The sequence below is a fragment of the Callithrix jacchus genome, chromosome 5 (assembly GCF_049354715.1).
Source record: "Callithrix jacchus isolate 240 chromosome 5, calJac240_pri, whole genome shotgun sequence".
In the NCBI taxonomy this organism is placed as follows: domain Eukaryota; kingdom Metazoa; phylum Chordata; class Mammalia; order Primates; family Cebidae; genus Callithrix; species Callithrix jacchus.
In genome coordinates, this window is record NC_133506.1 from 149,572,403 (window position 1) to 149,593,929 (window position 21,527).

Genomic DNA, 21,527 nt, shown 5'->3' on the forward strand with positions numbered 1-21,527 from the left:
GGTGGCTCACACCTCTAATCCCAGGCTTTTGGGAGGCTGAGGCGGGCCAATCACTTGAGTCCAGGAGTTCAAGACCAGCCTGGCCAACATGGTGAAACCTCATCTCTACTAAAAATACAAAAAAAAATTAGCTGGGTGTAGTGGCGTGTGCCTGTAACACCAGCTACTCAAGAGGCTGATGCACAAGAATCGCTTGAACCTGGGAGGCGGACGTTGCAGTGAGCGGAGATTGCACCACTGCACTCCAACCTGGGTGACAGAGGGAGACTCTGTCTCAAAAAGGAAAGAAAAAGTGCAAGCAATAATATGTATAAACATAAAAATAATGAAACAATGTCTGCCATTTCGACCAGCAAATTTTCATGGGCTTCTCTGTCAAGACCAGCTTTAGCGCGCCCATGCTGTCATCCTCGGTTATGTTTGCAGAAGCAGGCGTCCTGGGCGACCAGGCCTCCTGGGCAACACGTACATGGCCTCCTATGGCACCTCTTGCCTCCCATCTTAGACAGCTCACTACCTGATTTCTCACTCCCAGGAGATTAGATAGCTGGGCTTCAGGGAAAGTGGAAACCGCAGCTCACACAGCACATTTTTCTAATGCTCTTGTTACTGGGAGCCCTCAAGAATGAAAAAGGAAGCTGGCAGTTGGGCAGGTGTGGAGTTTTTTTCACTTAGACATCTGTTAGTGGTTCTGGAAGCCCAGGCCCCTCCTGTTTTACAGACGAAGAGCTCTGGATTCCTGATGCAATGAGGCATCCATTCTGACGGTGTGCTCCAGCTGCGTGGCAGTGGGGGCGGAAATGTACAAGGCAGCCTGGAACCAGAGGGGGATGAAGGGAGAGGAAGATTCCTCCTGATAAAGCAAGAACTGCTTGCTCCTCATGTCGGAACTGCACATGAGTTACTGCAGGCGAAGAAGCCACCCCGCTGTACACCGGGACATTTCTGCACTGCCTGGCTCTCGATGGAAGAATTTTGCAATTCTGCAAACAAATCTTTTGTTTGCAATTCTGCCGGGGATCTGCACAAGGCTAGCATGATTTGGAATAAGCATTAAGGGAGTGCCCGGCACCCTGAGAGGCCAGAAGGACCACAGGCTGCTAACCCCACCAGGGCTGATGGTCAGCTGCAGCCACACCTTGTGCTCATATGATAACGCTTCCACACTGAGTGGTAAACAGCCCTGGCCCGGGCCCCTCCCCCAGGGTCCCCACACCTCCCTACTGTCCTGCAACCAAGTGGGGGGGAACAGATATGGCCCAGCAGGGGGCCTCCTGGAGCTGACTCTGGAGGCCCCATGGTGACAGGTCTGATTGGTCAGGCCTGCCTGTTAAAATTTTAAATATCCCTCCCTGCAACCAGATCTATCAGCAAGAGGCTGGAAGGCTCAACTTCCTGCAGAAACCCCGCCACCTTCCTCTCCCGCCTCCGTTCTCTCTGGCCCAGTGTTTGCCGGTTCAGAACACTAGAGTGTCTCCCCTAGTAAAATGTCTTTTCCTATAAGCAAGAAGAGAAGCCCTTTTCTTATTCCCTGGGAGCCCTGGTGCTCCAGCCTGCAAGGAAATGCTCCTATGTGCTCTTCCTTCTGCTTCCCTAACTTGTTTATCCTGATCCATTAGGTTAAAATGGCCAGGAAGCACATCCTAACAGGGGAAAATGAAGTTACTAGAGGCTGACACTGTGCCTCTAGTCCTGGACCTGTGCCCACTGCAGGAAGAGCCAGGCCTGGGTGACATGCATATCCTAGGCTGGCTGGCGGCATCTGATCCCAAATTCTAGAAGCGGGGCTGCCAGTGGCTCTCTTCACCTCTTCCTTCCCACCTCTCAGCTGCCACTTTGAGTATCTAGACCCTGCATGACAGAGATCCCCAAGTTATAAGGCCCAGGCCACAGATGCCCCTTGCCCTAAGGATACACTGAGCTCCTCCTTTGCAGCCACAGGGAGGGAACTGTCCTTCCCCAACATGGGAAGTTTAACTGGTCTCTTACTCTTTGGTGGAGGCAGGCCCCGGTGTGGCCGATGGAGACAAAGGGGTCCCCCAGTGTTCCTGGCTAACCTAGGGTCTTACGCAGTGGAGGTGAGGCTTTGGAACTCAGCGAGGTGCATGATGATCCGGAGAAATCATTCAGTCAGTTTCCTCCGTCTCTAGAGAGAACATTTTCTAATCTTTCCATATTGTTAAGATTTGGGGTAATTTAGCAAGGACCCTTTTTTGATTTTATTTGTTTTTATATGAATAAAAGGCAGGCTGCATTGCAGAAAGTGTCCATGAAGACCAGAAGACCAGAGTAAATCCTTTTCAAAAACATTTTATTTATTGAATTATTTTTTAGAGACAGGGTCTCTCATTTTGACATAGCTGGCATACAGTGGTGTGGTGGTGACTCAGTTAGCTGGGCATGGTAATGCACACATGGAGTCCCAGCTACTTGAGAGGCTGAGGTGGGGGGATGGCTTGAGCCTTGGCATTCAAGGCTGCAGTAAGGGTACTGCCCTCCAGCGTGGGTAACAAAGTGAGACCCTGTCTCTTAAATTAAAAATGGCCAAGAGCAATGGTTCATGCCTATAGTTCCAGGCCTCTGGGAGTTTGAGGCAGGCAGATTGATTGAGTCCAGGAGCTAGGGACCAGCGTGGACAACGTGGCACAACCCTGTCTCTACAAAATGTACAAAAATTCAGCCAGACATGGTGGTGTATGCCTGCAGTCCCAGCTACTCGGGAGGCTGAGGTGGGAGGATGGCTTGAATGCAGGAGATCGAGGCTACAGTGAACTCTGATCACACATTCCACTCCAGCCTAAGTGACAGAGTCAGAACCTGTCTCAAACAAACAAATAAATAATCAATGCAAATGTGTTGTGGTGACAACGTCTCACTATGTTGACCGGCATAGGCTCAAATTCCCGGCCTCAAGTGATCCTCCTGCTTTAACCTCCCAAAGTGCTAGGACTACAGGCATGAGCCACTGTGCCCAGCCCCAAATCCTTAATCTCTCTGTCCAAGACTTTCTCCTGAAATGGGAAAAATAATTCCTGAATACCTACATTAAAGCAGTGGTAAGTAACAAATTTAATGCAGTTTGTAAAATGCCTTAAAAATTATAAAGTAGCCATGTAAATACAGGAGATTCTGGTTTTTCTTTTTTATTCTAGCAAACTAGTCCCTTTAGGGGACCCTTATGCACTACACATCTTAGTAAAGCTGGTCTCTGCATGCTTGGCCTCCCTTCCATCCCAGCCCAGCCCACACTCCTATTCAGCCCTTCCAGATGCTCCCACTCCTGTTTGGGACAGGGCCTCCCAGGGCAGCCCTGCCTCTGGAGACATTCCTCTCCCTGACTTCACTCACCATCTCTCATGGCATGTGGGTCTCAGTGCACTGAGGACACCCTCATTTTGCTGCAGCACAGCCCATGGTCTTGGGTCTGCAGGGGATGGGAGACCAGATGGCCAGGAACAAAAGCATTGATGTAAAGAACTGTGTTTGTTTAACCTGTAGAAGACAGGGTAGAAAGGGCTCATGGTAGAGGCTCACAAACGCATGCTGTTCTAGAAGAAATATTAGAGGTGTTCTGCACTGCTTTATGAGGTAGAACCAGGTGGACCCTGTGCTAGGATTTAAGAGGGTATATTTTTAAAGAAGTTTTTTAAGTGATATATGCACAGGGTAAAAAAAAAATTAAGGTATATACAAGTGGCCAGGTGTGGTGGCTCATTCCTGTAATCTCAGCACTTCAGGAGGCTGAAGTGGGCAGATAACTTGAGCCCAGGAGTTTGAGACTAGCCTGGGCAACATGGCAAAGCCTCGTCTCTACAAAAAATAAAAAAATTAGCAGAGTGTGGTGGTGTGTACCTGTGATCCCAATTACTCAGGAGGCTGAGATGGGAGGATCACTTGAGTATGGGGAGGTCGAGGCTGCAGTGAACTGTGATCGCACCACTTCACTCCAGCCTCGATGACAGAGCAAGACTCTGTCTTAAAAAAAAAAATATATATATATATGTATATATGCATACACACATATATTTACATGCACATAAACACACATACATATATACATACATGTATAAACCCAAAATTCTTCCTTATACCCCTGAAACCAGTTTACCATAGATGCCCTCACCACAGGCAAACAGTTACTAGTATCTTTCCAGATACAACCAAAGCATATGTTCATGTATCTCCTTTTTTCTATCACATAAATGGAATTATTCTCTACATATTATTGAGCTAGTCTCTCTTTCTCACAAATCAACATGAATTAAAGATTTTTCCCTGTCAGTGCATGAGAACGGTTTAATTTTTTTTTAACAACCTCTTGGTTTTCCGTAGTACAGATATTCCATAATTTATTTCATCAGTCCCTGGTCAGACGTTTAAATTATTTCTAGGCCTGTGCTGCAGTGGATATCTTTGCACACATGTCTTTGAGCCCACGGGGCCTATATCTGTGGGATAAATTGTTTGAGGTAGAATGCTGGTCAGAGAGTATGTGCATTTTAAATTTTGATAGATATGGCCAAATCATGAGTAGATTTCGGCCTACAGTAAGAAAGAATTTTAGCAGCCGAAACCACTCGGTGGTGTGTGGACTCCTTTAGAAGGTTGGAGGTTCAAAAAGGAATCAAGACCAGGCCACAAATCAACTTGTCAGAAATGCCACTGGGTATATTCAAGCATCGTAAACACAAGGGTCACAAAAGTCCCTTCCAACTCTGATACCCTAGCTTCCTTTTTATTTATTATTTAAGAGACCAAAAAAATTGTATATATTTATCATATACAACATGGTGTTTTGAAATATGTATACTCTAGCTTCCTGATAAAAGGTATCATCCTAGAGACATGATATGCATTTATCGAATATTGTTCAGAGTACAGCAAGATGTTGTAACATCATTCCCATTGGAAGACGTATAGAAGGAAGTAGGTCATTACAACACATCCCAAAAGAGGTCCTCTCGTGAAGCAGCGCTGTCATGGAAAGGCACTCCGCCTGGTGGGCTTGCACCACATAGGGTCTGGGCAGGTGGTTAGGGATGCAGAGGAGTCCTTTCCTGTTCTCCCCATCATCACTCGCATTGCCCATGTCTAGAACTCCACGTTTAGAAAAGTGCTCTTTGGCAGATGCGGCCAAACGGGGAGTGCAGTTTCCGGCCCTGAATCATTATTAGGTCAGCGTCTTCAGCAGCAGGGCCACGTTGTCCATTATGAGTGCGCTTATTGCTAAAGGCAACTGAGCATCCAAGGTTTCCCAGAAATGGGAAGTTCCCTACCTTACAACTCAGTTCATTTCATTCCGTGAAAAGATCTTACATATAATGGGATAAAATCTGTTCCTGGCCAGGCGCGGTGGCTCACGCCTGTAATCCCAGCACTTTGGGAGGCCAAGGCGGGCGGATCATGAGGTCAATAGATCGAGACTATCTGGCCAACATGGTGAAACTCCATCTCTACTAAAAAAACAAAAATATTAGCTGGGCATGGTGGCACATGCCTGTAGTCCCAGCTACTCGGGAGGCTGAGGCAGGAGAATTGCTTGAACCCGGAAGGTGGAGGTTGTAGTGAGCCGAGGTCGCGCCAGTGCACTCCAGCCTGCTGCTTGGTGACAGAGTGAGACTCTGTCTCAAAAAAAAAAAAAAAAAAAAAATCTGTTCCCCTTTCATCTGTTCCTGGTTCTTGATTTTAGGTCTTCCTTTCACAACCACTGAATACAAAATTGTCCTGCATCTACATTCTAGGCCTTCCCGTGTCCGAGGGCTGCAATTAGACACCAACTTGGTCTTCTCTCCTTTGGGTTTGCTCTCTTCAATTCTTTCAACCTTGCCTGTGTGTCATGTTTTTCGGATATTTGCCATCTTATTTGTTATTTTTGAACCTATCCCTTCTCTTGCCAAGCTGTCAAAAGTCTCTGAAAGTGTGCTGCCCAGAACTAGGCCCTATCTTGGCCAGGAAGGAGCAGGGTGGAATCATCTCCCTGGTTTTCTGTGTGCCTTTCTAAAATCAGCACCTGGAGATCTCTTGCTTTGGCCTATCAACCACACACTCCCACTTTTCTGGGTAAAAGCGCTGTGATTTCTCATTAGAGAGCTGTTCTTCCTTATTCTGAGGAGTCTTGGTTCTCTGTTCCCCTCCTACTTAGAGGATGGTAGCATACAGAACCCAGTTTAGGCCATCAGACTCTGGCTCCCAGAGTTTTGAGCATTTGGGAGAAAAATGTAATGGAAAACAGTGGAACAGAGAAATTCTGATGACCCCATTTCAGGGGGACGTGTGGGGGTGGGGTCCTCTTTTTCCTGAGACTTGGTTCTTCAGCATCCAATAACTATTCCATGTCTTTCCAGAAAATCCTTTTTCAGATTTAGAGTCTATTTCAGTTGATTGCAACTGATGCACTCTGACCCAGATTACCCTGTCCTGCCTCTGTCCCCACCAGGAGGTCACTGTGGGCTAGACACTCCTAAATCTATGTCACACGTGCTGCCATTGAACCACGCGTCCCAGTCCTGCACTTAGAAAGCTGATCTGGGACAAGTACACAGCCTTTGTTTGGGGATGTCCCAAATTCACGACGGGATGGTGGGTCCCTCTTCTTAGTTCACATCCATTGATTTCCTGTCACCTGTTGGACAACTCACCATCAAGCTCTCCAATTAAGTCACTGGCAAAAGTGGTGAGTAGCTAATTACAACTCATGTGTAATGACGACACTTCATCAGTGGGCCACCCTCCAAGGCAGGGAAGTCAGTGTCCACAGAGCGTATCTAACTGGCCAATAGGGATGGAGCCAAGTCAAACCCAAGTCTGTCAGCCCAAAAGCCAGGGCGGTGGAAAGAGGAATCCTCTGAGGGGTCCCTGCCCACAAGAGACCTCAGGGAAAGGTTGTGTCTTACACGGTTCCTGAAGAGACCTGGGAACACAGGGGCTTGAGGAACCATATGAAGCCAGTGCCCAGATGCAAAAGGCCCAGCCTCAGACTCCATGTGCTACTTAACAGAGCAGTAGAGCTAGAGTGCTGAGGTGAGAGACAGGATGGCAGGGGTGAAGAGGCACAAGATTTCCAGCAAGACAAAGACCTGGGTTTGGAAGGATCCACCAACCTAGGATTCATTCAGCATCCCGGGAATTAACATTGACATATTGATGCACCGTTAGCATCTCTTAGATTCAGAAGTCGCAGGAAAGATGCCCCACCTCCTCAGGGGCCCCTCACCACACCTGATGTCTCCTCAATCCCCTGCTTTGCTCCAATAAGGATGTATTTTAGGGTAGGGAATTAACAACATTAGAAATTCAATGTGTCAGCACAGTGGCTTACGCCCATAATCCCAGCACTCTGGGAGGCCGAGACAGGCGGATCACAACATCAAGAGATGGAGACCATCCTGGCCAACGTGGTGAAACCTCATCTCTACTAAAAATACAATAATTAGCTAGGTGTGGTGGCGGGTGCCTGTAATCCCAGCTACTCAGGAGGCTGAGGCAGGAGAATCATTTGAACCTGGAGGGGGAGGCTGCAGTGAGCTGAGATTGCACCACTGCACTCGAGCCTGGGCAACAGAGCAAGACTCCATCCCAAAAAGAAAGAAAGAAAGAAAGAAGAAAAGAAAGAAAGAAAGAAAGAAAGAAAGAAAGAAAGAAAGAAAGAAAGAAAGAAAGGAGGGAGGGAGGGAGGGAGGGAGGGAGGGAGGGAGGGAGGGAGGGAGGGAGGGAGGGAGGGAGGGAGGGAGGGAGGGAAGGAAGAAAAGAGAAACAGAGAGACAGAGAGAAAGAAAGAGAAAGAAAGGAAGAAATTCCATGTGTCCCTGGAAAACACAAACATTGTGGGATAAAGGAAATTCTAATAAAATAAATTTAGATGTTACTTTTGTTGAAGATTTTTTTCTCACCCTAATTTGGTAGTTTAAGATTCTAATTTTATAACCTTGGTCACTGGGAGAGCCTCAACTGATTCCTATCATTTTAAACAGCCTTTTATAGTCACAGCATCTAGAGAGAGTACATTTCCTCTCCTTTTTCAACATATCACATTCCTTGGCAGAAATATCTAGCAGAAAGCACCAAAATGTTTATAATGAGGATAAAAATCAAAATTTTGCACATCAGATTTCTCTTTTAGATTATTTCTTCCTGTTAAATCTTTCCCTATTTTAACTTTATTTTAGTGGCTAACAGTTTTACATTGATTTTGACACTGTTCAATCATTGTACAGGATTTTATTATCAAAGGACGTTGGCCCCAGGGTTAAAAGTTTTCCTAAACTGAAAGGGCTTTGCTGGAATAATCACGCAGGAGCTCCGCTGGGGGAAGGCAGTTGAATTCCGAGGGTGAACTCCAGAATGGCCTTCCTGCTTCTCAGTCTCCACTTAACTTGGCTTCTCTCTAAGATTTTCCTTTTTAAAACTGTACACTGTGCTCTAGATTCTGACATAAAGGTAGTTTGTAGGCTGGGCTCAGTGTCTCATGCCTGCAATCCCAGCTCTTTGCGAGGCTGAGGTGATCCTCGAGACCAGCTTGGGCAATATAGTGAAGCCCCCATCTCTACAAAAAATATTTTAGGCCACGCGCAGTGGCTCATGCCTGTAATCCCAGCACTTTGAAAGGCTGAGGTGGGTGGATCATGAGGTCAGGAGATTGAGACCATCCTGGCCAACATGATGAAACCCCGTCTCTACTAAAAATGCAAAAAATTAGCTGGGCATGGTGGGTGCGTGCCTGTAGTCTCAGCTGCTCAGGAGGCTGAGGCAGGAGAATTGCTTGAACCTGGAGGTGGAGGGTGCAGTGAGCCGAGATGGCACCACTGCACTCCAGCCTGGTGACAGATCTCAAAAAAATAATTTAAATTAGCCAGGCATGGTGGTTCATGCCTGTAGTCCCAGCTGTTTGAGAGGCTAAGGTTGGAGGATTGCTTGAGCCCAGAGGTCGAGGTTGCAGCAGTGAGCTTGGGCAATACCAGAGTACCAGAGCAAGACCCTGTCTCAAAAAAAAAAGGTAGTTTGTGATTGCCATTGTGAGTAAAGATCAAGTTCAAGTTAAAATCAAAACTATGATAAGACTCACGGCAGAAGTCACACGAAGAGCCTTTACTTAACCCCCTATCTGAGCCAGGATGCCCAAGTGACCTTTGCCACATTCAGCTGAGTCAACCAGGGTCCCCGAATCTTTTGCATTTTGCCCTGAAATCGCTTTCCCATCTCTGCTCTCAGTGGACTAACTCCATCACGAATGTGACCCAATTTATTCAGCAAGATGTGATTTTTTTTTTTAACTCATGCTGCTTTTACTGGTCACGATTCTCTCTCAGGCATTTAGCAACTCCCTCTCCGCAGCCGCCCGGCCCTGCTGCTGAGCTGGATTGATAGCTTTCTCCCCAGCTGTTCCCTTCCAGCCCGCCCTCCTCTCCCTGGCAAATCCATATTCCATTTGCTTTTCTGCAGCATTTTGATATCTCCAGAGTCTCCTTAAAATAGATAAACACTAACCTCCAAGGCAAGTGGTGAGGCAGAGCCCAGACTCGCATCAGCTTAACAATCTGCTCCAGGAGGCGGCTGGATGGAAAGAATAACGATAGGAGTGATCCTCACCGAGGCTTTCTGTCACTTACAAAGCACTTTTGCTTGCATGATCTTACTGAATATAAGCATGGGTATAAGCACTACTACCATATCATAGAAAAAGGAACTGAGTCTCAAAGAGGCGAGGAACTTCTCTAGATGGTGACTAAGAGGCAGGGCCAGGACTGAAACCTGTCCTTTTAAAACCTGCTATATAATTTACATTCAATAAGACACAGACCTTCAGTATTCAGTCTGATCAATTTCGACAAAGGGATCCACTTTGTGTAACTACCACCCAAAAAGGAGAAAGATGTTTCCATCGCTAAGAAAGATTCCTTGTGCCCTTTCTCAGCAAACACTCCGCCCCCTTCTGACTTCGACGGGAAAGATTCATTTAAGTCTTCTGACTCCAAACTTTTGTATTCCAAATTCTGTCCTTTTTCTCCTACACCATGCTGTGTCTTTGGAATTAACAAAATGGGCACCATGGATGCCCATTCTAGCTAGAATCTACAGACATAGGACTTTAGGAAGCCATGGTCTTTTAGCTGAAAAACTAGGTTAGCTGGTAGAGTGGACCTTGAGGCTTTCGGTTTTTGGAATATATGGAAATCAATTCCAAAAATGCACACAGGCCCTCTCTCTAGAGTACACTGTGAGGTTAAACTCACCACTCTCTAGCCTCAATAGCACTTCTATGTGCAGATGGTCATTGAAGGGAAATTGGTATAAGGTTGAAAGAGGAGGCAGAATTCAGCTTTGAGGCAAAGAACACAAGACTCCGGTCCCACGCATCTAGAGCCTTCCCATCTACCTTAAACTGCCACCGCAGGGATCTGGGACCACCAGTTGCAGGCAACATCCTCCATTCTTACATCAGAAAATTCTCTTTTGTGCACTTTTCATGCCCATCGGGAAGCGTAATCCGACTATGGGGAGCTTTGCAACTGGAGGCCTCCATTTCAGTGGAAAAGAAGAAAGAAGGGAAATCTCGAAAGCCCACTCCATTACTTCCAAGGCTACGCAGTAAAGGGAGCTAACTGCTGAGGCACCGTGGGCCTCATTCCTATCAGGCTTCCATTACGGAAGGGAGACATAACACAATCAGCCTTATCTGTGTATCTGGCCAGTTTTATGCTAACCTCCTTGCTCGGTCCACCAGGTTAACTGATTCCTCTTGGATTTAGTGACAAGTCAGTAAATTTTCAGCTGACTCTCAGGGAAGGGAGAAAAAGCCCCAGTGTGTAGTATCTGTAGATTTTCGTAATGTTGCTGAAGGCGGATTTGAGAGTGTGCCTCTGCCACCTGGCTCTAGCACACTTTCAACTTACAATAATGCCTTTAATCGATTCATCACACCCCTATCCCAGAGGTGACACAGTGATCTAGGGGGTGGAGATTCGAGAGTGGCCCTGTCCCTTCTACATGCTCTCCCAGAGCCATTTTCTCCCCGCAAAAGATGTGTTGCTGCACAGTCAAGAGTTTGCAAGGGCATTCCTTTCCCACGTTGGAATCTCCAAATAAACCTTCAGAGTAATCAGGAAGTGGAGAGTAAACATACGTGAGCCTGAGCTAAATTCCCATAAACCCCCAGTCCAGAGGGGCTGAGTAGCCAGCCTGCACCTTTCTTTCCTGGCCTCCGTAAATAGCCAGCCTGTAAAAGTTTTTAGAATATCCCTAAACATTCCGTTTTCTTTCTTGTGTGGTTTTGTTTTTCTCTTTAGAAGACTAATTGCAGAAAAGCCCAAGAATGCACTCATTTCCTGCTCCCGGATGAGCATCAGCAGCCATGCAGAGAGGAAAGGAATGGCAGGAAGAGGCTCCAGCTGAAAACACCATTGAAGCCGGGAGTGAGCGCGAGGCTTGGTAAATATGGAGAGGCTGCCGCGCTGCCAATCATACTCCTCCTCTTTCAGGCCACAAGCGTAGGAGGAAAGATGAATGCCAGTGTGCAGGCTCAGAAAATGATTTGTGTGGTGGAAAGCTTGTTTTTCCTTTTTAAAAAAATTTAATCTTTAAATTTCTGATTGACATAATTGCACATGCTTATGGGGTACAACGTGATGTTTCAGTACAAGTATACGTTGTGTAATGATCAAATCAAGGTAATTAACACATCCGGCATCCGAAACGTTCATTCTTTCTTTGGGATAAGAACATTCAAAACCCTCTCTTCTAGTGATTTTGCAATCTATAATACATTATCGCGAACTCCAGCCGTCCTTTTCCATTTTCATCAACGTGCCTGCGTTGGGTCAGGCCGGCAGCAGGGCTCCTGGCTCTGCTGGCATTTACAGCACCACGCTGTTCTCTTCGGCCACTTTAATTAGCACTCACTCATCTTGTGCCTTTGTTCCTTCTTCCCCCCAGAATGTGACCTGATTCTGCGAGATGTCTCCATTTCCTGTCCCAACCCATCCTTGCTCTCGACATTCTTGCTCTGGGTTTTGTTTTCGGCTCCACGCATTTCTTTGGCAGGAGCTTTGGCTTTATGTGTATGCGCCTTCTGATGACGGTAGATTTTCAGTTATCCAAGCTTCCTGTCTCTCTTGATCAGTACAATCTCTTTCCTCTGATGCTTTCATTAAATCCCTCTGACAGACACTTTGCCCACTGTTATGGAGGGGTCCAAAGATACCCAAGAAGAGGTCCCTGCCCTCAGAGATTTTGTAGTCTAGCAGAGGGATAATAATAACATCTCCGCTGTGCTGAGAGCTTTCTACATGTCAAGCAGATTCCTCCCATTACCTTAGGCCTCGGAATAATCCTTGAAATAGACCCTGAGGTTACTCCCATTCCACATGGGTGATAACTGAGGCTCAGAGAGGTTAAGTAACTTGCCAAGGTCACATGGCTGGTAAATGGTGAAGATAAATACAGAGCAGGGATGCTAACGCAAATGGTCCCAAAACCTAAGCCTTTACCACTGTGTGACAGTTAAGTCTCCAGATGACAATAATACAAGGCAGAGAGAGCTGGTAGCAAAAACAAAGCGGAAGGGCTGGGTGGTTTTAGAGGGTGGAGATGGGAGATGATGTTTCATGAGAATCTTTCTTGGGGAAGTAGTGTGAGTTCCCGGGCCCTGAGGGTACTCTGGCAGAAACTGGAGCTATCTGTGAGGCTCTGAACTAGTGCCAGCGTCTGAAAGATGCCTCTAGAAGTCCTTCCGGCCCTTAGAATGTTGATTTTAGCACGTGGCCTATTTGCAGAGCCTAGAAGGAATGCCTTTTTTTTCCTGAGACAGAGCCTTGTTCAGTTGCCCAGGCTAGAGTGCAGTGCTGCAATCTTGGCTCACTGCAATCTCCTCTTACCAGGTTCAAGAGGTTCTTGTGCCTCAGCCTCCTGAGCAGCTGGGATTACGGGCATGAGCCACCACTCCCAGCTAATTTTGGTATTTTTCGTTAGAGACGAGGTTTCACCATGTTGGCCAGGCTGGTCTGGAACTCCTGGCCTCAAGTGATCCGCCCACCTCAGCCTCTCAAAGTGAGCTATCACACCTGACCAAGAATGCTTCTTAATGGTGCAGATTGAAAGAAAGAGATGTGGGGGTAGAAAGAAGCCAGGGACAAAATCCCCAGAGCTAGAACACACAGGGGGCACAGCTAGTTTTGACTGGAGACCTCATCTGCTTCAAAGGTCACCCATCACTTGGGCCAGGAATATATATTTATATCACAGTCACGGTTTGACAGTTAAAGAAGCAAGACATGGAACCCTTTGAGCCAGTAGTTCTCAGACGATGCTCCTGAATTTATTCCATCAGCTGGACTTGGGAATTTCAGTAAAATGAAACCATTGCACTTGTCGCCAGTGCTCGGGGTGAAGCAGTTGCACTAGTGCGCTAACGCTGCCTCAACCTGAGCACGTTCCACTGAAAATGTTCCCTCAAATGTTTCTTAAAATGTCAGCACCTGCTTTTACTGTGTCTGCCGGTGGACACTGACACACAAAAAAACGAGTAAATGAGTGAGTGTGACTAACAGTAGAAACAGAAGTAACCAATTAGAGTTGGCATGACAGCTTGATTTTTGTTTTTCACGGACAGTAGGTGGTGGTTTTGGATTGTACGCATTTATTACAGTCATACTTTCTGCCCATAAAATTGTTCTTAGATCATTTAATAGAAAAAGTACATCAAGGCCGGGTGTGGTGGCTCACGCCTGTAATCCCCACACTTTGGGAGGCTGAAGCAGGTGGATCACCTGAGGTCAGGAGTTTGAGACCTGCCCGGCCAACATGGTGAAACCCCAACTCTACTAAAAATACAAAATTAGCCAGGCGTGGTGGTGCATGCCTGTAATCCCAGCTACTTGGGAGGCTGAGGCAGGAGAATCACTTGAACCCGGGAGGCAGAGGTTACAGTGAGCCAAGATAGCACCATTGTACTGCAGCCTGGGCTACAAGAGCAAAACTCCATCCCAAAAACATTGCATCAGTGTTTCTACAGTATTCTACAAAGAGCCCCATGGCTTCGCCTGGTAGCCTTCACCTCCTCACATGTGGTGTGGCTAAGTGATGACTATGTGGTTATTGACCTGCAGTGTGAATGAACTTGTGGAGATTCTAAATGGTGGGATTGTGCTGTTACTAGGCTGGCAAGGGGCACTTTAAGTGCTGGTAAAAAATGGTTCAGCCTAGGGGTGCAAAATACAAAGGAGGGTCCCCAACCTTCTCTCCCATTAACACTGCTTCCCTCACCGCAAATGGTGCATTCTCCATCGGGTGATGATGTATCAGAATCACCCCAGGGAGACTCTGGTCCACAAAATAGAACCCCCCGCTGCCAGCTCCCCAAGGACAACACCCACACCTGTCACACACCTGTGGCTTGTGAGAATCTCAGAGGCCCCCTGGGAGGAGAAGCACATGCACAATTGGAAAAAGCAAAACAGATGGTTTCTACCCCTTCATCTGCTTAAGTACCCCTACCTGGGGTGGGATGGTGACTCCCGCCTATAACCCCAGCACTTTAGGAGGCCGAGATGGGCTGATCACCTGAGGTCAGGAGTTTGAGACCAGCCTGACTAACCCAGTGAAACCCCATCTCTACTAAGAATACAAAAATTAGCCAGACGTGTTGGCAGGTTCCTATAATCCCAGCTACTTGGAAGGCTGAGGCAGGAGAATTGCTGGAACCTGGGAGGCAGAGGTTGCAGTGAGCCGAGATCGCGCCACTGCACTCCAGCCTGGGTGGCAGAGCCAGACTCCATCTCAAAAAAGAAAAAAAGAACCACTACCTCCTGGACCCCAATGAACAGGACCTGGACCCCAATGAACAGGACCTTTAACGATGTTTCTTTTTTTTCTTTTTTGAGACAGAGTCTTGCTCTGTCGCCAGGCTTGAGTGCTGTGGTGCAATCTCGGCTCACGGCAACTTCTGCCTCCCGGGTTCAAACAATTCTCCTGTCTCAGCCTCCTGAGTAGCTGGGATTACAGGTGCATGCCACCGGGCTCAGCTAATTTTTGTATTTTTAGTAGGGATGGGGTTTCACCGTGTTGGCCAGGATGGTCTCGATCTTTTGACCTCGTGATCCATCTGCCTCGGTCTCCCAAAGTGCTGGGATTACAGACATGAGCCCTGCCAATGATGTTTCACTGACGTTTAAATGCTCCCCTTTTAAAGAGTCCCTGTGTCCAGCAGAGAACTGTGACTTTTTTCTCTTCCTCAATCCCACCCTTCTCTCCAGCCCAGCACCTGGAACTGAGACTCAATGCACCAACCCCTGAAAGAGGCCCGCTGTGCCCCATTCCCCTGCAAAGCCGGTATAGGCCTCAGCATCTTTGCCCACCAGACCCGGGGCCATACCAGATGCCTGGAGCTGATGCACCCCAGCCTCAGGCTGCCGGCACTGCCGAGTCCCCTCCTTAGAACACTGGTCTGCCCACTACTCACTCTTTCCCCAGCTGACCCCGTCTCTTCTCTGGGACTTCAGTAGCACTCTAGATACTGGTGCTATTAGCCGGGGCTTCTGGAACTGCCTCTGGACCTTCCCCTAAATACTCATCAGGCACCTCAAACTCAGCATGTTCCTCGCTGACCCCATCATTTCTGGCTCCAACCCAGCTACCCACTCCCTGTGACTGTGAACTATTGGGTGTTATCACCACCTGCTTGGCCATTTGAGCTAGAAACCTTGAATTCTCTGTCTCCCGGCCCCTCATTCAATGACCAATCCTACTTATTTTTTTTACCTGGTTTTGCCCTCATCGTCTCATCTGGATTTTCTGTGACAGATATCCCTGGCTTAGCTTTTTCCCTCATGAATTTCATCCTCCATATTGCTGCTGGGGATCTGTTTACAAAGCAGCTCAGAGCCAGGTGTGCTGGCTCACCCCCTGTAATCCCAGTGCTTTGGGAGGCTGAGGCAGGAGGATGGTTTGAGCCCAGGAATTCAAGGCTGCAGTGAGCCATAATTACACCACTGTACTCCAGCCTGGTGACAGAATGAGACCCCATCTCTAAAAAAATAAAATAATTATAATAAGACATCTAATGGCACCAACATTTCTGAGCAGCCAGTAAAGCACAAGCTCCTGTATATATCCCACCGAGGTGGGTGCAGTGGCACACGCCTGTCATCCCAGCACTCTGGGAAGCTCCTGTATATATCCCACCGAGGGGGGTGCAGTGGCACACGCCTGTCATCCCAGCACTCTGGGAAGCTCCTGTATATATCCCACCGAGGGGGGTGCAGTGGCACACGCCTGTCATCCCAGCACTCTGGGAAGCTCCTGTATATATCCCACCGAGTGGGGTGCAGTGGCACACGCCTGTCATCCCAGCACTCTGGGAAGCTGAGGCAGCAGATCACCTGAGGTCAGGAATTTGAGACCAGCCTGGCCAACATCAATAGGGTCATCCAGAAGGAAGCACTAGGGTCATGGATGCTTTGGGAGGGAAGAGGAAGGGTCAGAGATGGTGAGGGAATCGCAGTCTCTACTAAAAATACAAATAAGTAGCCAGGCGTTGTGGCATGTGCTTGTAATCCCAGCTATTCGGGATGCTGAGGCAGGAGAATCGCTTGAGCCCAGTTAAGAGAGGTTACAGTGAGCCGACATAGCGCCACTGCACTCTAGCATGGGCAACAGAGTGAGACTCGTCTCAAAAAAAAATTAATAAAATTTATATTACACCTGGCCCTACCTCCCCGCCTTTACCTTCTACCTCACCTAGTCTGACTTGTCAAGCCCCAATGAAATGCAACTCTTCATCCCTTGCCTCCCTGTCCTAAACCTGACATGCTTCCACCTCCCGCTGCCTCAAAGGCTGACCTTCAGCTGTCATCCCCCACCATCTCTGGCCCCACCTCTTCGCTCCCAAAGCTCCCACGATCCCAGTGCTTACTTCTGGATGACCCCATTGATTTCTATTATATGTTCACATGTCATAACTTGAGGACAGGGATGAGCTTTCTCCTGTTTTTGAATCGCCTGCCCCTGGAATAGTGCCCGGCCAGTCATAGAGCAGAATGACAAACAGGGTAAAAATCTAAAGCCAGGTTAGCCCAAGACTCTCAGTATTTCCAGCCTATTGAGAGGAAATAACAAGTCACCACTTCCCCCAAACATCCTATGGGCATCTCTTTACTATTAAAACATCCCCCATGTTCCCTAACATGCAGGTGTGGGGATGGGATGGCTCACGTCACCTTCTTGCATTCAGTTCTGATTCTCCTTCTCAGTCTCTCCAGATAGGAATAGACCTGAGACGTGCGTAGAGACCCAACTCCCCATCCCAAGCTGTCTTTCCCCGGACCAGAAATCACCTGAGGCTCTTATCTACCTCCCTAAACACACACACACAGACCAAATGTCTCTTCCCTGCCACACCCTGCTCTCATGCCTGGTTCACCCCCATGGCCTGAAGTGCCTACCACCATCTTGGCCCAAGTCAGCAACAATCTGGTGGCATCTCACTATCCCCAGGATGACTATTGGCTTGACACCCTACCAGACTTCTGGTTGCCCAGTCTCCTGTGGCCACAGCTAAGAAGCTGAGCCTTTGATAAGTAGACAGCACTCTTAGGCCCTTAAGGTCACCCATGCCTTGCCGCAGAGGCAACAGAGGTGAGAAGCGTGGCTTCTGTTCCAGGTGATCCACTATGTACCCCATTCCGATATTTACTGAGTACTTACCAAGTGCACACCACCTGCTGACTGTCTTATAAAAGGCAGGTTGGCATCATAAATACATGGGCTTCACAGTCAACTCCCAGGTCTGCCACTTAGTAGTTGTGTGACCTTGAGCAAGATACTAACCTTTCTGTGCCTCAGCTTTCCATCTGTAGAATGGGACTGACAACAATAGTACCTCCCTCATATGATTGCTCTGAGGAATAAATGAGTTAACAGGAAAACAGTGGCTGGGATGTAGTGGGGGCCACACAAGTATTAGCTGTCATTATTCACGTGCAATGGCTCATTGGCTCACTGAGTTCTCACAACCACCCCATTTTACAGATGAGAATACTGAGGCTAGAGAAACAAACCAGCCCAGACCTGAGCATCTCCAGTATCCATGTCCTCAACCAGTGAGGCCATGCATGGCCCAAATCCGCTCAGTCATGCAGCTAGGCCTCCATTCCCAAGGCTTGAACTGGGCAAACCTTCCCCATTCATATATGAGATCACTTATCATTTTAGTAGGAAACATGCTCTGAGTTGACTCAAGGGTAGGAAATCCCTCATACTTAAAAACAGTTCGTTTCATAAAAACAGAAACAGAAGCCCTTGTTAATTAGCACCTGACCAAGACACTCCACTAACAGAAACATGACACTGTGGCAGAGCAAGGGCTCAGGGTTCCACGTTTTGACTCGATGTTGTCAACGAGCATTTCCTTTTTGCCCAGGGAATATCAGAGAATTGTTCACACAGAGACAGCGACCACAGATGGGGCACTCGTGCCTTCGGCTGCAAAAGGTCATCTGGCGGAAGCACATTGGTCCCGGGGCAGTTTCTTGGGCCATGTGGCATAACCGCTAGGTTACACTTCTGCAATTACAGTCCCCAGGGACTTGCCACGTGAAACAGACATTGGTTGTGATCCTTTAAAAAGCCTCAAGCAGTGGCTCCTTCAATACAAGGAAACCCTGGGGAAAGAAAAGTTTACTTTTGCTCAGGTTTTATGGTGACAACCAGCGTGATCAGCAGGAACGCTGCAGCTGGGTGACGCATGAGGCTCAGGAGCCTTTGCACTTGACTTTGAAAGATTACAAATACACTAGGCTCGCCGAGCATAGCCAGCCAGTTAGAAATTACGAGTCATCTTTCGGTTGTTGCTGAACTTCCTTTATACCTCTTGTTTTGAACACAGCGAGCAAACAACGTCAAATCTTTTGGCTGTGGAGTTCCAAGTACACCACAAAGCACCGAGACACACCTTTGCCCCAGCTGCTCTGTGTGGTTGCAGATTAACCAGACGTGCAGCTAGGAGTTCACCTAAAACCTTCCTTTCCCTGGTGCATACCTGGGTGTTGATTTGAAGGCTGGATTCTGACTATTGACGGTTCAGGGATAGTTACTTCATTAACACTTCTGAGATTTCCCCCATTTGCTTGAAGATAAAAACAGGCCAAGGTATAAACAGATAAACAGTCACATGGATAAACAGCTGTGTGGGCCATTACTTTTAAAGCATAGTAGATGTTGTTTGTGTTTGGAGAAGCTTAATGGTACACTCAAGAATCCAGTGGCAGAAATTGTTTACTTTCAGGAAGAAACCGTTATAGCAGGAAGGTATGTTGAAGAAAAGAACTACATAACAGCAATTCACAATACTCCTGTTCATGTGTAGCATGATGGTTACACCTGCTCACCGGGGCTTCTTTTAGACTTCAGTCTTTGGTGTAAGACACATGCGCACGCATGCGCACACACATGGTAAGCACGCATGCGCACACACATGGTAAGCACGCATGCTCTGCAGCTTCAGCCCTCAGTGCGAAACAAAATGAAAAAGACACTTGAAGCATCTGTCTCAGCCCCAGCTAGAGCCTACGTCTTCCAACATGAATTTGAAAATACCTTTTTGCCTTTTAAAACATGCTGTAGATGATTTTTAGTGTCTCCGGGTCCTTTGTAATTAATCTCTGTGTTCATCATAATTGAAAGAAAAGCTCAAAGTAAGAAAATAGCTTTCCTTCAAGTTTATTGCAATCAGAGAAAAATACAGTTTACACGTTTTTGTTCTCCACTGCTGATCCTTAGATGCACTGGCTAGAATGGCTCCTGGTGTATGATCCTGTGGGCGAAATACCTGGTCAGACCACATCACAACCCACTACTTTCTCCTCTTTGTATTTCTCCCATACAGTACGGTACTGAATATTTCATAACCTAGGGGTACATGTTTTTGTCAATGTGGCTAAGCCAGGCGGCATTGAGGACTGTCCTGGGGACAATCTGGTGCAGCCTTACCCAGGCTTCCGCACTCACGCCCCTCCATGCTGTAGTGGGCTGTGTACGTTACAGCAGATAAATGGCCCAGAATGGCTTCCTGTTAGGGAAAAAAGGAGACAAAGACTTCTGCACTTAAAACTCTGGTACCAAAAGTAATCCAGGGGAAATCAGCATTACTAAGAATATCCTCTGACTGTGGTGGTGTTGAGTGTAAAGACAGCATGGCCAAAGTATGACCATCCACCCAGTCCCATGGGCCAAAAACCCAGGCACTACCTGCTTCCTGACCTCCAGCTTCCTTCCCACGGCCCATTGGTTAGAATGTGTGGGGAGTGTACCTCTCCCGGCCCTGGAATCCACTCATCATCTTCACCCCTTCGCCACCTTCAAAGACCTTCATGACCAAGTGTGGTCTGAAGCCTGTCTTCTGGGCTCTCAGTTCCATGTAACATCCTCATCACGTCACATCCTCGTGATCATGCACCTCTCACCATCATGTGCTTAGTTACGTGTGTGTCCACCTCACTCACACATTGTGAGATCCTGGAGAGCATGCTGTCTCTTTCATTTCCTAAATGAAATTGCCTAAAATGAAAGTGCTCACTTACTAAATATACAAGACAATATAAAATATAATTTTTATCCCCTGCCCCGTCTGAGATGGCGAATGAGTAAAGTTTACATGTATGAATATAGTCAGCATCCCACTAAGACCACACAGATGCTGAGATGACCACAGGATGCTTATAAGCAGAAGCAGAATAAACTACGGAAATGGTGACAGCTTCCAGCGCTCTTCATTACAAATAACAGCAATTGCTAATATTCGATACTGTGTCAAACACTCTACGTTAAATCATCACAAGTCTCCGAGGCAGGTGTTAGTTTTCTTTGTACAGCCCAGGAAGCAGAGACAAGAGTCACACAACAGCCAAAACAGAGAAAAAATTCAAACCCAGATACCTTCTGTCTCCAAATCCCGCCCTCCTCCCACCGTCTCCTGCTGCCTCTCTGTTTCAACGCTTGGCTCTGACACTATGAGCACTGCCAACATTTCACAACAGTTTGCGTATGTCATGGTCTGCAAAAGCTGTGGATGGCACTGGTGGCAGCCTCAATAGAAGGCTGGGGCTGCTTACTAGAGGGAGCATTTCCTGAGCAATGATCACACCTGCTGTTTGTTCTTTTTTTCTCTCTCTCCCTTTTGTTTTTTTTAAATATAAACAGGGTCTCACTCTGTTGCTCAGGCTGGAGTGCAGAGGCATGATCATGGCTTACTGCAGCCTCAAATTCCTGGGCTCAAGTGGTCTTCCTGCTTCAGTCTCCCAAATAGCTGGGACTACAGGCGTGCACCACCATGCCTGGCTAATTTCTTTATTTTTATTTTATTTTTGTAGAGATGAGGTCTCATCCAGGCTGATCTCGAACTCCTGGACTCAAGAGATCTTCCCACCTCAGCCTCCCAAAGTGCTGGGATTACAGGTGTGAGCCACCATCCTGGCACACCTGCTCTTTATCCTCGACCCACACCCTCAGGCTCAAACTCAAGAGGAAGGAGCAAACCCTCG

General features: G+C 47.4%; 1 long non-coding RNA gene across 1 annotated transcript; it reads right to left on the reverse strand.

The window, feature by feature from the left end:
* Positions 1 to 1,234: 1,234 nt before the first annotated feature.
* On the reverse strand, positions 1,235 to 20,409 carry LOC118153929 (uncharacterized). Its single transcript, XR_004743746.3, has 4 exons — positions 19,028 to 20,409; positions 9,484 to 9,549; positions 3,349 to 3,492; positions 1,235 to 2,817 (listed from the first exon to the last, which is right to left on the reverse strand). It is a non-coding gene; the product is annotated as an uncharacterized LOC118153929 (long non-coding RNA).
* Between the last annotated feature and the right edge of the window lie 1,118 nt (positions 20,410 to 21,527).